This window comes from Sarcophilus harrisii, chromosome 1, assembly GCF_902635505.1.
Source record: "Sarcophilus harrisii chromosome 1, mSarHar1.11, whole genome shotgun sequence".
Classification (NCBI taxonomy): Eukaryota; Metazoa; Chordata; class Mammalia; order Dasyuromorphia; family Dasyuridae; genus Sarcophilus; species Sarcophilus harrisii.
This window is the reverse complement of record NC_045426.1, coordinates 30,275,216-30,290,781: the sequence shown is the minus strand read 5'-3', so window position 1 is coordinate 30,290,781 and position 15,566 is coordinate 30,275,216. Positions and strand designations below refer to the sequence as shown.

At 36.7% G+C, this 15,566-nt stretch overlaps 1 protein-coding gene and 1 long non-coding RNA gene across 2 annotated transcripts in view; one reads left to right on the top strand and one right to left on the bottom strand.

Moving 5' to 3' along the window:
- Positions 1-15,566, bottom strand: part of TAFA1 (TAFA chemokine like family member 1) — a 525,382-nt gene that overhangs the window by 375,399 nt on the left and 134,417 nt on the right. The window lies entirely within an intron of this gene.
- LOC116421685 overlaps positions 1-15,566 on the top strand; it is an 89,070-nt gene that overhangs the window by 22,197 nt on the left and 51,307 nt on the right. The window contains exon 2 of the long non-coding RNA XR_004232176.1: positions 6,608-6,714. This is a non-coding gene — a long non-coding RNA (uncharacterized LOC116421685). The remainder of the gene's footprint in view (positions 1-6,607; positions 6,715-15,566) is intronic.

Here is a 15,566-nt window from a genome sequence, read left to right as displayed (position 1 = left end):
ATGAACACTCACAAAACATAATACATACCATGTACATGTATATGTCCACTAACCATATATATATATTTATATATGCATGCATGTGTATATACATGTGTATTATAGAAAGCATTTGTACATGTATATAAATATTTATAACTTCTTTTGTGAACATACATATATACATTCAATGTATATGTATATACACACATGCATACGTTAGTGAACATACATATATCAGTCTCCTGCACATACATATAGACAGACATATGCACATACCCATACTTCCATAATATACATCTTTTGTCATTTTATAAAACAAAACTCCAATAGAATTTGTAAACTGAGATAAAACATATGAAGGACCCCCTGGAGCCAAGCTGACTGTTGGTCACGTAGCTGCTCTGGCAATGTGTTTTTGAAATGTCCTCAATGAGCCCACCACTACAGGAATGATTTCACTGGGTTTTACCAAAGACTGTCTGAGTCCATCCTAGAGCAGTGGGAGGCTTTACCCACTTCCCTCATGTTCTAATTGATCACACACAAATCTGTCAACACAGATGGTTGGGCAGGTTACAGTTGAGCCTGAAGTCTAGAGAAAGGAAACCAAACTTCTCACCACAGCAAACAAAAAGGGAGTCACTTGAGCCTTATTTCCTAAGTTGTCAGAATGCCATGGAAACTCAGCTTAAATTGGCCACAAGGACTCTACCGGCCAACTTTAACCAAATCATACCCCTGTTTTTTTTTTTTTTTTTTTTTTTCTCTTCTATGTTGAAAGACCAAGAAGGATGCCGCTTTTTAGAATGCCATCTGTTATGTTTTCCCTAAGTTAACATTAATCTGTTAAGAAATAGCTGTTTTGGGCAGAGTTTGGACATATAGGTTCAACCCTCATCCAGGATTTAAATCTAGTGGTGATTAAATCTAGATTGATAAGTACTAGAGATATAAAACAAAAAGAAAACAAAATCTAGCTTTTTCATACCCAAGCTTGTGTTTAAAAAAAATGACAAATATCAGCAGACAGGCCTATTAAATAGCTTGCAAGTATAAGAATGAGGACCATTTATGGTTAGCTCTAAGAAGGCCAGGTTAGCTACCATGGGCTGAAATGAGGTAGAGATGAAAGATTCCAGATAAAGTTGATCCACTTAGCTCCTAATCTTATGATTTTTACTTTCATATCCAGTCAGATGATGTACCTAATAATAGAGAATAATGTAAGGATGGATAAGATGGGACTGCCCCTTACCTACTTTTCAAGCTAGGTAAAGAGGCGTGCCATGATGAAAGGAAGAACTCCAACATGGAATAAAGATAGTGGTGATCATGGCATTGGTCCACTTAATCTCATAATGTTCCCAGGTGACTGTTTAAAACAGGGATTCTTTACTAATAGGTATCCTTTTGACTATCTGATTAAAACTAAGGGACCCTTATGGTAATTTTTTTTAATGCATGAGATAAAATAAAAGATGAGATAATAAGATGAAATGCATGATTGAAAAGGAAATAAACCATGGTCAAATACAATTGAAATAAAATTAAAAGTTGATAAACCTCTCCTCCCTCCCATTTATCCACTCCCTTAGAGGTCTATGGAGGCCTGGGACCTGACCTGGGACCATAAGAGCAGTTAGCAGTACGCATTTGTCGAGTGTATTTCTACACAAGCCATTCTCTATATCAGTGGGTGTGGGTATAGAGTAAAGTGGAAAAAAAAAAATCATCAGCTAGTGGTGGCTGTTGAGAGAATTTTGATTCATGGGATCCAGGTAACCAGTCACCATCCTCCAAAGTCTTCTGTATTAGAATTGTCACAAAGAAATACAGCCCTGAGACACAAATTCCCTCCAGCAATTTTTTAAGCTTTGATAAAGAAAGATAATATCATCAAGCATCCAAATGATGGGGCTTTGTAATCTGAGAAATCAACTTTTACATTATAGGGCGAAATAATGGAGATTTTCTCATCAAGTTAATTCTGCTCTCTCTAGCACAGTTTTAAGGAGGGAAAAACAATGTACCTATCTAAAAAGAAAAACACCTTACAATATTTAACTTGTAAATGGGGGAAGAGTCCCCGGGGATATTCATTTCAACTCATAATTGAAACACTTTACAGATCCTACTCTGACTTTCTTTAGTGTTTTTCTTTTTTACCCTTACTGCTATTTAAATATGCAATTAATTTTTAAGGTTAACTGACCTGGTATTTGATGTGGCAATGTTTGCATGTGTTAGCATAAATAAATATTACATATATTGACTGAGGCAACTACAGAGGAGAAATTCATTTCCCAATGGACTGGAAAAAATGACTAAGCAATGGCAACTTTTGGAACTGCTCTGAATTACAAAGGAATTTTTGCCTATCTGAAGTAAATCTAAATTGGAAAGGAGATAGACCATTGTCTTTTGTTCTGTCTACATAGTAGAGGTAAGCACAGTGTGAAGTAAGTGTGCATACATTCTAATATGACTAGAGTCAAGAATAGATGTGTAAGACTGAGGTGATAACTCACTAAAAAGGTGAATGCAGTAGGTCTAAGTTGTAGTCAATCTGCCTTTGGACTCTTTTTCATTGAGATTATAAATATCATTAAGACAGCTCAGTGGAGAAGAGGCTGCTGGACTCTTAAAGACTTGAGTTTGTATCCTAACTCAGGGACTTACTAGCTTTGTGACCCTGGCAAGTCTCTCAGACTCTCTGGGCCTCATTTTACTCATCTGTAAAATGTAGTTGGAATTGAGTTTCTCACTAGTATCTTCCAGCTTGGAATGCATGTAATTATGACCTTCAGCTTAAAATATTCATGTCATGAAGGCAACCAAAATGATTCCAGCATCTTCCTAGTAACTTTAAAATTTCTTTGATTTGCAGAGCACTGATTTTACCCCAAGAAGAGTTTAAACACATTAAATTCACAGTTAGATGGAAATTGCACAATGTTGAAAACTAAATAAAGATGGTTTAAGGGGGAACATAACCAGTTCACACACATACTGTGTATGGTAGTGTTAATTCATAGTCAGGATTTTTTGGAGCACCATGTCAGGGGGATAAGTATAAAGGTTGAAGTAAGAATTTTTAGCATTGTATTTTTATGAAGCTGGAAATGTAAGGGGACAAGACTTCATTGGACACATACGAGAGAACATTTTCAAATTTTGTCATTCATACTTTGTCCTTATTAAGAGAACAAAAGAATATTTTCACTGTGGGATGTCTCAAATTGAATCAATTTGTTTTCTTTTTAAGCCTCGGATTATTAATTTGTGCCACCTATCCACATAGTCCTATCCAATAAAAAATTTAGAATGTAGGTTATTCAACACTAACTTTAATAAGGGAAAGATTTTCATACAATGGACTTGAGTATTTATTTTTCCTCAGTTTCCTCAACTGTAAAATTAAGATACCAAAAGCATGTGCATTGCAGAATTGTTGAGGGATCAAAGACAATAATTGTTTTTAAAGAGCATTTAGCACAAAATTCTGCCGAATGAGCAGAACCAGTTCATTATACAGCAACTACAAGGTTGTACAGTGATCAGTTCTGATGGATGTAGCTCTTTTCAACAATGAGATGATTCAAACCAATTCCAGTTGTTCCATGATGAAGAGAATTATTTACACCCAGAAAGAGGACTGTGGGAACTGAACGTGGTTCACAGCATAGCATTCTCTATCTTTTTGTTATTGTTTGCTTGCATTTTATTTTTCTTTTTTCTTTTTTTTTTTTACTGGTTTGATCTGATTTTTCTTGTGCAGCATGATCATTGTATAAATATGTAATTATATTTTGAATTTAATGTATATTTCTACCATGTTTAACATGGTATTGTTATATTGGACTACTTGCCATCTAGGGGAGGACATGGGAGAAGGTGGGGAATTAGAACCCAAGGTTTTGCAAAGGCTAATGTTGAAGAAATGTCCACACATATGTTTTGAAAAATAAAAAGCTTTAAAAAAAGCATTTATCACAGTGCATGTCACATAGTAGGTGCTATATAGTTATATTTTTGTCTTTTCCTTCCTTTTCCCTCCATAGTGCTTTTTCCTAGGATAACCAGATCCAGTTTTGAATCCTGGTTCTCTCATTTGTCACCTGTGTGACAATAAACTGTGCAAGAACCTGGATTTTACTTAGCCAAGTCCCCTAGCAGTTTAGGCCCAAAAGTGGAATCATATAAGACACTTACAATCCAACTCAAAGTTGTTTCACTGCTCATGGCAGGGGAAGAATGATTAAAGCACAAAAGGGATATTTATCTAGGATGAAACTCTCATTGAGTTGGGCACAACTTTCTAGTCTTACTCATGCTGTTGGCCAATGGCCTGAAGCTTCAGGGAGGGGATCTAGCCCCTCATTTTTTGCCTATTTTGTACCCAAGTGGTCAGGAAACTATCATAATGGCTTAAGCCTTAGTTATATTTTATACAAGCAATACAATTTCAAGGACAGTAATAGTCGTTAAAGGGGAAAGAAACTTTTCCAATTTGCGAGGGAGTGGGAAGCAGTTTGATTTGAGAGGCTGTAGTAGGATATTGCTCCTATAATAGTTACTTAATTTCTTGGGCCTCAGTTTCCTCATCTTTATAATATGAGAGTTGAAATAGATGTATCTAAAATTCCTAACAGCTTGAAAACAGAGATGAAATGTTTCTTCCTTTCTTTGTGTCTTCAGTATTTAACCCAGTACCTCTCGCCATAGTAAATGATTAGAAAAGATTCATTGACTATGAATCTAAGTGCCTGACAACTATGAGTGTATTCTTATGAACTTATTTAAAGCAATATATATATATATATATATATATATATATATATATATATATATATGAACAAATTGTTTATATGCATAGGAGAGGACTACTCCTCTCCTAGAACCATTTATCATTATCCCACAACTGTGAAAACACCTGTAACTCTATTTTTTTTTCTGGAAACATGTGTCTGTTCCCTTGAACCCAATGATAGCATTTAAAATGGGGAAAATCTTGGAACTCAGAGTATGAATTTCATATTCTTTTTGTGAACCCTGACTATCCATGTTGCATTCATTTGCTCTTAGTTTCTTTATTATCATTCTGGCCTTCCCTCCTAATAAGACTCCTCTTCACAGTTGAGTCTTCAGACCCTAGTGTTCCATTGCAATTTCTTTGTTTAAAGGAAAACTAAAGAGATGGAACAACATGGAAATGAGCCTCCCCACAGAAAAGGATCAGGATGTGACAAGATCATTGAAAAAGGGAGAGTGAACTTGGCTAGCTGTTGATAATTTTTTGGGATTAATCCAACTTTTAATTCAACCACAATTAATGAAGTATCTACTTAGGACAGAGAACTCTGCTACAAAATAAAGCAAAGCCCAGGTTTCAATAAAACCTTATCTTACCTTTTTGAAACTTAGAGTCTGTGTTTCTGATCCAGGAAGCAGAATATGGGTAGGGAGTTCCTGGCCACACTAATAACATATTTAATCATTTGAGATGGAAAGGATCTCAGTTAAAATTGTCCTCATTTTATCTATGAGGAAATGAAAGTCTAAGGAGACCACATGATTTACCTCAAGTCACACAGATAATCATGGGGAATGCCATAAAAGTAGTGGAACGAATGACATTTAACTTGGAGTCAAAGGAACTGGGTTTGAACTTTAGCTCTCACTCTTACTAACAACTAATTATGAGCAAGTCTCTGAATCTCTATGTCTTCCTTAGTAAAGATGGAATGATACTATTTGTCCTGGTAACTTGTTGTGGGGAAACACATACTGTAACTTACAGCCTAGGCTTCCTGATTCAATGATCAGGACTGGATCTGATACCAAGATGTCTCTCTCTATATGTGTGCACACATGGATATACATATACGTATGTGTATACTTATGTATAAAGAAATATAAGTATCCAAATATAAAAACACCTAACTATTCAAAAAAAAAAAAAGAACAGTTAGAGTCTATTAAGGACAGCAAATAAGAACTTTTCTTTTAGAAGATCTCTAGACCCCATTCTGCAAGCATGGAGAAAACATGATATAATTCTACTTCTAAAAATGGAAAAAAAGTTTGCCTGGCAGGAATTAAAAAGAATCTAGTTCTCTTGCCTCTTTTAAGCGTTTTCCTCTCACCATTCTCTACCTCCCATCTTCCTAACTCTGCTCACACGCATAGCATCAACACTTTGATTTTTTTTTTGTTTCACCCTCAGCAAAATCCTGAAGGTACAAGATACTGATGCCAGATCATTAACAGCCAGTCAAAAAGCAGATTTTTGATTCCCTTGATATTTCAGTCAAGCACTAGGTCCAAATGTGATAAGCGTCAATAGAGATGCAAATTAATTGATTCAGACCATCCATGCATCATCTCAGAGAGTCAGAGAGGAGTGAAAAGGTCCACAATGAATGCATTGTGTGAATAATTCCCCCCCCCATACAAACTTGAAGGAAGATCATGGATAAGTAGAGAAAAACACGTGATTCCCTGATGCCTGTCTCTCTTGACTTGCTTCCTGTTCTCTTTTTTACAAACTAGAAATATATATATATATATATATATATATATATATATATATATATATTCCATTTTGGTATATTCTTTTTTCAAGAGAGAAGTAATAAATGCACTCTGTGAATGAGTTACCATGGAGAAGCTATTCCAGCCAAAGAAGAATCCACTAGAGAAAAAGCAACATACAACTTGTCAGCAAAAATGGTAAGGCAGACCCAGAGCAATCATTATTCCTATAGCTTCTCATTTGAATACACCAGCCTCTCCATGCTAGCTCTAGTAACTGCCCTCCTTTAATTTAGTTCAATCCAACACAATTTTTCAATCCATTCAAAGTAATTTAATCCAATATTAAGTGCTTGTTCTGTTTAGTACTGCGGTAGCCAACGAATGCAAAAAGAAACTTGTATGAAATACCATGGCTGCTCTCATGGAGTTTTGAGTGTAATAGAAAGATATGACACATATTTAGTAATCACCCCCAAAAGTCATGCTATAACAGAAAATAACAATACGAAGGTTCAAATAGTTGATATTTTTAAAGAACTGTGCAAATAGTAAATTTATGATTTATGATTGTGATCATAAATAGACAGAACAATCACAAACAAAAAAAAATAAATAGAGCAAAGTTCTAATGATTGAACTTGGATCCAAAAAAAAAAAAAAAAAAGGTATCGTTGCAATTCCTTTCTTTCTTTGCAGATGTGGAAGACTATGGATGTGTAATCGGATTTGAATTATGTGTTAGTTTTACCAAATCTCTGTTTCTCTTTTCTTGTTTTTTACTATAAGAAATGATGCTTATGTGGAGGAGGAGGGATATATTACAAAAAGGAAATTTTCTAAAGATTTGGAAAGCAAAAGATTTAAAAATTTAAAATAATATACAAGTCCATAAGAAGTGGTGAAAAAGGCTTCCATCTTAAGATAAAGAGAACTTTTTTATTTTTATTTTTTACCAGTAAATTAGGAAAAGCTTTCTGGAATGCCCCTTCACCACACTGTTATTTGGCATAGTTTTAGGAAGGCTACCAATAGCTAGAAGGAGAAACTGAAGGCACAAACATAGGTTAACAGGAGGAAAAACAGTGGTTATTGGATGATAACATGAAAATTTACTTAGAAAGCTCAGGGAAGATTTCCTGGAAGAGGAAGCATTTAAGTTTGGCTTTCAAGTTGGGTAGAAATTAAACAAGAAAATACAAGAGATGGATGTTCTTGTAAAGTGTGAGAAAAAGAATTAAATGGGAAAGCTTATAGTATACACATGGAAAAGCAAGCCAATTGCGTTACTGTTGTTAATATTTAAATAGCACTTCAAGGTTTCCAGAGTCCTTTACAGTCATTACCTCATGTCATTCTCACAAAAACCCTGAGAAATAGGTACTCGTTATTCTACATTTACAATGGAAACTGAGGCAGGCAGTGGCTAAGTGACAAGAGTCACATAGGTTATAAGGGTGACCTTATGTTACACTTAAATGTCTTAGGGCAGGTTAGAAATCAGATCTTCCCAACTTCAAGTCTAGTCCATTGTAACCAGTGAGGCATTTCACTTCCTGAAGCTTAGATTAAAAGGAGGAAATCAGTAACTGACGTAATCTGGAAAGATAGGTTAGCACCAGATTGGAAAGGTCCTGAATTCCAGATAAAGGAGTTTGAATTCATTCTGCGGGCAATAGGGAACCATTGAAAGATTTTGTGCTATGTCATGACCAGTTCTGTGCATAAGAAAGGTTAGTTTGGGCATTCTATGAAGGATGGATGGAGAAGGGAAGGAAATAGAGCTGAAAAGACTTTGCAGGAAGCAACTGCTTCTTCCAAGTGGTTGGTGATGAAGGATATAATGAAGGTTGAGAGTAGCAATGGGAATGGAAAGGACAGGAAAGATATTTTTAAAATATGATGATGGTAGAAGTAACAGTTTGCACAGAATCACAGATCAGGAGCTGGAAGATATCTCAGATGACATCTATTCCTGTACCTCCCCCCATCCCTCCCCCCATGCAAAAAGAAAGCATATCCAAGAAGATTAAGTGTTTTGTACAAGGTCACATAAGTATTATCATGTGGGGCATTTAAACCCATGTCTCTGATTGTAGAGCAAGTACTCTTTTTTGGAGCACAGGGGAGGGATGAATGGTGGTGGAAGGGTAACAAAGGCAGTGAAAACAAGAGGAGAAGATTTTGGACATAGTGAGTTTGATGTGCCAGCCATCGACATCCAAGTGGAAATGTTCTATAGGCCGATGGAAATATGGGTCTGGAGGTTGAGAGAGACATGAGATTATAACTCTAATATGGAAGTCATCTGTGCAGAGGTGATATTTGAAATGGATGAGACTGCAGAGAGAGAGAGAGAGAGAGAGAGAGAGAGAGAGAGAGAAAGAGTAAAAGGAGAAAAAAAGAGGTTCTCTTGCCATATCCAAAGCCTGTATTCTTAAGCACTTAGGTATAAATCAAACCGATTTGAAATGCACCAGAGAGTCCTGCTAATTAAAGGAGGCTTTGGGCTAATCTTTTTGTAAAGTATTTAAGACATTTAAATCTGAATTTTCATACATTACATTTCATTAAAATAGCAAGGTACAGTGATAAAAGTGAGCAGTCTACTTTTGACTTTCTTTTAGCTAAAGGTGGGGGAATGGAGTCTGTGGTGGGAATTGAGACTCATAAATTTGCTTGATGGTAGCTTTTCTATTCCTTAAAGACAGATGGCTGCCCAGGCTAGAAGAATATGTCAACAACTTGCTTCTCTTCATAAACAAATCCAAAGAAAAGAGAGACAGTGGAAATATCACTGGATTAGCAAAAGTTTCCAACTCCGACTATACCTCTTATTACCTAGGGGAACCTGGCCAGGTCACTTTATTTCTTTGTTTTCCACTTTCTTTTTCTGTAAAATGGGATTAATAATGAATAAGTAATAATACCTTAACTTTTTCTTTGGGTTGTTGTGAGTATCAAATGGTAAGTGATTCTAGAAATCAGGAGATAGAGATCACAATCTTTTCACTCATACTCATTAGTATGAGGTAATTTAGTGTCACAGTTGATTTATCCTGGAATCAGGAAGAGTTGAAATTCAGCCTCAGACACTTACTAACAATGTGATCTTGTGAAAGTCAACTTCTGTTTACCTCAGTTTCCTCAACTGTAAAATGGAGATAATAATGGCACTTATCTTGAAGGGTTATTGTGAGGTTCAGATGAGATAAGATTTGTATGGAATCTATTATCACAATGTCTGGCACATGTGTACTTACGTATTTATCAAATTAATTGTTATTATTATTATATTTAATATATTGCATTAATATATTTTATATTTAATGTATTTATATAGCACGTGCATAAACACTCATTCCCTTTCCTTATTAGCTGTATATCTTTTACCTCTTTGAGTCTCAGTTTGTTCATCTGCAAAATGGGGGTGGAGTCAGTACTAGATGCCATTCCTCATGGAATGATTTTTAACATCAAATTATGTTTATTCCATAAAGCTCTATTTCAGGAGTTCTTCACTTTGGGGTCCATAAATTAGTTTTTTCTCTTCTAATATTTGGGAGAGAGGAAAGAAGAAGGGGAGGGAAGGAGAGAGAGGAGAGAGAAAGGGAAAGGAGAAAAAAGGGAAATAAGTGAGAAGAGGGGAGGGAAGAAGAAAAGGGAACAGGAAAGGAGAAGAGTGGACTACAGGAAAACAGAGGAAAGAGAGACAAGAACAGGACAAGGGTAGGGAAGGAGGGAAAAGGAAAAAAGAGATGAAAGGAGGAGAGAGAGAGGGGCAAAGCATTTATACAGTACCTACTATACGCTAAGCACACAAAACACTTCGTATTATTAGTGTTGAGGACACAGGAGACATTTTACATATATGGGTTGATTGGAGATGCTGAGACATTTTATAAGGAATATTAAGAAAAATCTGCTTTTTTTAGGCTTAAAGAAAGGCTAAGCCCCATCTAAATATTTGAAATCTAAGAAACCCTACTCTGCACAAGTTCCAGCAGGCCTCAGATACTGACAGACGGTAAGAGCCAATGTGTCTCAGTTCAGAAGAGAACAACAGCTCCGAATTAGATTTCTGTCTCTTCCAGTGACAGTGGCTAACAAAGAAATCCTATGAATCTTTAAATTGCACTTGGCAAAGAAACGACAGCGAATTTTTTTTTCTTGGCTGTTGTTCTTTAAGGAGCTTGCTAGGGTAAAGACAAGCTTTGTGGCCTAAAATATAAGTTTGTCAGCTCTCTAGTCTTCTTTGCACTTCTTTTTTATTTTGGAATTCTTTTCCTCTACCAGAAGAGGTTGTAGTTTCTTGACATGGAAGGACCAGGAGAGTTGCCAAAGAAGGTGACTAAAGGACATAAGTTTCCATAAAGGACTAAAGGACAGGCGCAGCCTGTATCAGCCTCACACTCATGCTCCTGATGCCTCTGCTAGGTTCTTCCTGACCTCCAAGTAAGGGTCCTTGGCTTGGAATCCCACATATTTATTAGTTCTTAGTCTTCCATTTTAATCCTGACCTTTTAGATTTTGTATTCTTGAGAAATTCTGGCTCTGGCCCTGGTCTGGGCTTTAGTGATTTGGGCCCTATTCCCAGTTTCTCTCCCAGAGAGTTTAGCCCTCTGCTTCATTCTCATGAGTCACCTCTGCTAGGTGACTTGTGGGGTGAATGGAGTGGGGGATCCCTCAAGCTGTACATGAGCCTTAGCCTCCCTCAGTAGCAGACATTAAGAATCAGCAGCACCCTTTTGAACTACCCCAATCCCGCCCTTTTTCTCAAGCTTTTCCCTTTACCTTTAGCATCCCTCTCCATTTGTCTTCTCATCCATTTGTCCTTTTCATGCTTTAAAACCCCCAGATCCAAGCTTACCTCATCTGAGTCTCTGCCCTGATAACTATAGCCCAAGGATTTCTTCTCTCTGAATTTCTACTGTACTCAATTCCAAGGCCATTTATTTGGCACTTCATCATCTACTGCTTTGTAGCATTAATTATTGATGCCTACATGTCATGTTTCCCCAAGGACATTGTATATTTCTTGAGGGCAGGAAACATATTGTACTTCTTTGTATCCTTGTCTCATCACCTATTGCAGCTAAACTAACAGTGATAGCTAGCATTTACACGGTGTGTTAAGGTTTATAAAGCACTTTAAACGTAATCTTTTTTGATCTTCCCAACAAGTGTGAGCATAAGTGCTATTGTTATCCTTATTGAACAGATGAGGAAACTGAGGCAGACAGAGCTTAAGTAACTTTGCCCAGGGCCAGTCACACAGCTAGTAGAATGTGAACTTGCATTTTCCAGACATCATGCTGGATGTTCCATCCACTTTGTCATTTAGTCTCTCAACTTTATTTCCAGTAATATAATTGTTTCTTCTAATGCATCACCACATAAAGGAACTGTGAGCTCATGGTTGTGAGAAGAAGAAGAAGAAGAAGAAGAAGAAGGAGAAGAAGGAGAAGAAGGAGAAGAAGGAGAAGAAGGAGAAGAAGGAGAAGAAGGAGAAGAAGGAGAAGAAGGAGAAGAAGGAGAAGAAGGAGAAGAAGGAGAAGAAGGAGAAGAAGGAGAAGAAGGAGAAGAAGGAGAAGAAGGAGAAGAAGGAGAAGAAGGAGAAGAAGGAGAAGAAGGAGAAGAAGGAGAAGAAGGAGAAGAAGGAGAAGAAGGAGAAGAAGGAGAAGAAGGAGAAGAAGGAGAAGAAGGAGAAGAAGGAGAAGAAGAAGGAGGAGGAGGAGGAGGAGGAGGAGGAGGAGGAGGAGGAGGAAGAGGAGGAGGAGAAGGAGGACATCTAGAAAGAAAGAGAACGAAGCAGCAAACCAGGGCAACCCTTCTATACCCAAGGCAATCCACTAAGCTAAACTTCAAATAATGCCAGCCCTTCATTGGTGGAAGAAGTTAAATTATCTTACTGTACCAGTGAAATCATAGGTCCAGCCCAAATTAACAGTGATTATTAATATTAATAATTGCCATTTCTATACTGCTTAAAAATAGAGGGGTAGAGCCAAGATGGCAGAGAGTAGACAGGATTTTGCCTGAGCTTTTCCTGGCTTCCTTCAAATCAAAACCAGATCAAGCTTCTGAATGGATTTGAAGGGCCAGAATCCACAAATATCTAGAGTGTAACAAATTTCCAACAAAAGCTATCTGGGAAGGACTTCAGAAAAGTTCTGTCTTAATTGATCAGGGATGTGCATGGCTCAGTGCAGATGCAGTGCAGGGAGACCCCATGTGTGGTATTTAGTGGGAGACTCAGCCAGGATAGAGCAGCATTAGTACCCTGTCCTGGTTCTGAAACTAATGACGAGAGTTGAGACTTCCCACTCAATAATGGAAGGCAGATAATGAGCCCATGAACCCCAGTATAAAAAATGAGACTGGGCCAGGTCTACCTAGGAGGGGAGGAACCTCCCAGCCCTGGCCCCAGCGCATTGTAAAATCTTGTTGCCCTGTAGAGAAAGCTCAGGACAATCTCCTCCTTTGCTCAAGGAACAGATCTCAACCTTTAAAAAGGAGCAAAAAAGCAAAAAGAACTTTGACCATAGATTGCTATTATGGAGACAGGGAAAAACAGACCTCAAACCCTGAGGACACTAAAGGCAAAATGCTTCCAAATGAAGCCTCAGGGGGTGTTAGGAGTTGTTCTCCAACTCAAAAGTTTCTCTTAGAAGAAATCAAAAAGGGTCATAAAGGAGAGAAGAAAAATGGGAAAGGAAATGAGAGATTTTCAGGAGAATTTGGAAAATGAAATACACAAATTGTCTGAAGAAAACAACTCCTTAAAATAGATTTGATGAAATGGAAAAAAGTACAACTCCTTGAAAAAATAGAATTGGTGAAATGCAAAAAGAGAACAACTCCTTAAAAGACAGAATTAGTGAAATGGGAAAAAGTCCAATGAACAAAACAATTCATTTAAAAGTTCAATTGGCTAAATGCAAAAGGAGGTTAAAAAAACTAATTGAAGAAAATAATTCACTGAAAATTAGAATTAAACAAATGGAATCAAATAACTCAATGAGATATCAAAAATCAGTCAAACAAAACCAAAAAAATGAAAAAAAATAGAAGCAAACGTAAAATATATCATTGGAAAATAACTGATCTGGAAAATAGAACCAGCAGAGACAATCTAAGAATTATTGGACTACCTGAAAACCACAATGAAAAAAAGAGCCTATACAACATCTTTCAAGAAATCATCAAGGAAAACTGACCTAGAACCATAGGGTAAAATAGCCATTGAAAGATTCCACTATGTATACATATATTTTATTTAACATATACTTTAACATATTTAACATGTATTGGTCAACCTGCCATCTGGGAAAGGGCGTGGGGGGAAAGAGGGGAAAAATTGGAGCAAACAATTTTGCAATTGTCAATAATGAAAAATTATGCATCATATATCTTGTAAATAAAAAGCTAAAATAAAAATAAATAAATAAAGAGTCCACCAATCACCTCCTGAAAGAGACCCCAAAATGAAAACTCCAAGGAATATTATAGCTAAATTCCAAAGTTATCAGATCAAGGAAAAAAATGCTACAAGCAACCAAAAGAAGCACTCCAAATATTGAGAAGTCACAATCAAGATTACCAGGGATCTTGTAGCTTCCACTTTAAAAGATTGAAGGCCCTGGAATATGATATTCTGGAGGGCAAAGGAGATTGGACTACAGCAAAACTAAGCATTACTTTCTATTTTAATTTTTACAAATTTTTATTAAAGCTTTTTATTTACAAAACATATACATGGATAATTTTTCAACACTGACCCTTGCAAAGCCTTCTGTTCCAAATTATCCCATCCTTTCCCCCATCTCCTCTCCTGGATGGCAGGTACTTCAATACATGTTAAATATGTTAAAATATATGTTAAATCCAATATATGTATACATATTTATACAGTTATCTTGATGCACAAGAAAAATTGGATCAAGAAGGAAAAAAAATAACTGGGAAAGAAAACAAAATGCAAGTAAACAACCACAGAAAGAGTGGGAATAAGCATTAATTTTCAAAGAAAAAATGGACATTTAATAAAATAGGGAAATTCCCAATTATTTTTGAAGAAAAGAACAGTGCTGAAAAGAAAATTTGATCTTCAAATACAGAACTCAAGAGAAGCATAAGAAGGTAAAAAGGAAAAAGATAAAGGAAAACTTTAGATACTTGACTGAGACTCAGAAATGCGATGTGATTTACCCAGGATCATGCAGCTACTGAGTACCAAAATCTGAATTTGAACCCAAGTCTTTTGGCTTAAATATCATTTCTTTCACTTTATATCTCTATAAATGTCCTTGAGCTTTAATTTCCTCCTCTGTCTCATGAAGAGCTTGGATTCCAAGACTTTAATTCCTTTCCTAGGAAAGGTCTATGAGCCTCTGATCAGTCAGTTGGAGGCAAGGTTGCTTATATCTCAATAGAAATGAAGACTCTGGGTAGTTTCTGACAAGTAGAGCATAGGGGGAGGGATCCTAAGGGCACTGGGACTCTAGTGGGACAGTGATGAAATATGGAAGGCAACTGGGGAAGAAAGCTTGGGGCATCTCAGACAACCTTCCCCACCTTTACATTTGTGCTTCTGGCTATCCCTGTTCCCCAACCACAGAAACAGCTAAATCCTACACAATATTTTGAATGAGTTATTAGAATAAAATGGTTTCTTAAACTCCCAAATTTTCCTCTACACAGCCTATATAGCACAATCATAATCTGTCCAAAAGTGGATTTCATAGCTCACTGCACCAGCTAACAGTTTACTTAATCTAGAAAGAAGTACAAAAAATAAAGGCAGACGCAGATTGAAATAGAGTGGCCCTGGCACTTGGACAAGTCAAAGGCACAACCCCAGATGAACCATGGAGGAGAAAGGAAGGAATTTAACTTTTATTTTCTGAAGGCAAAAAATCCTGAAAGTCATCTTTAGGCCAGCTAAAAGCTGGGTTACCTTCTTGAATATGTTCAGGCCTGGGGAGAGATGCTTTCCCACACTCCAGGGAAGGTAAACTGAAAAGTATACAAGTTTTATGCTTCTTTTT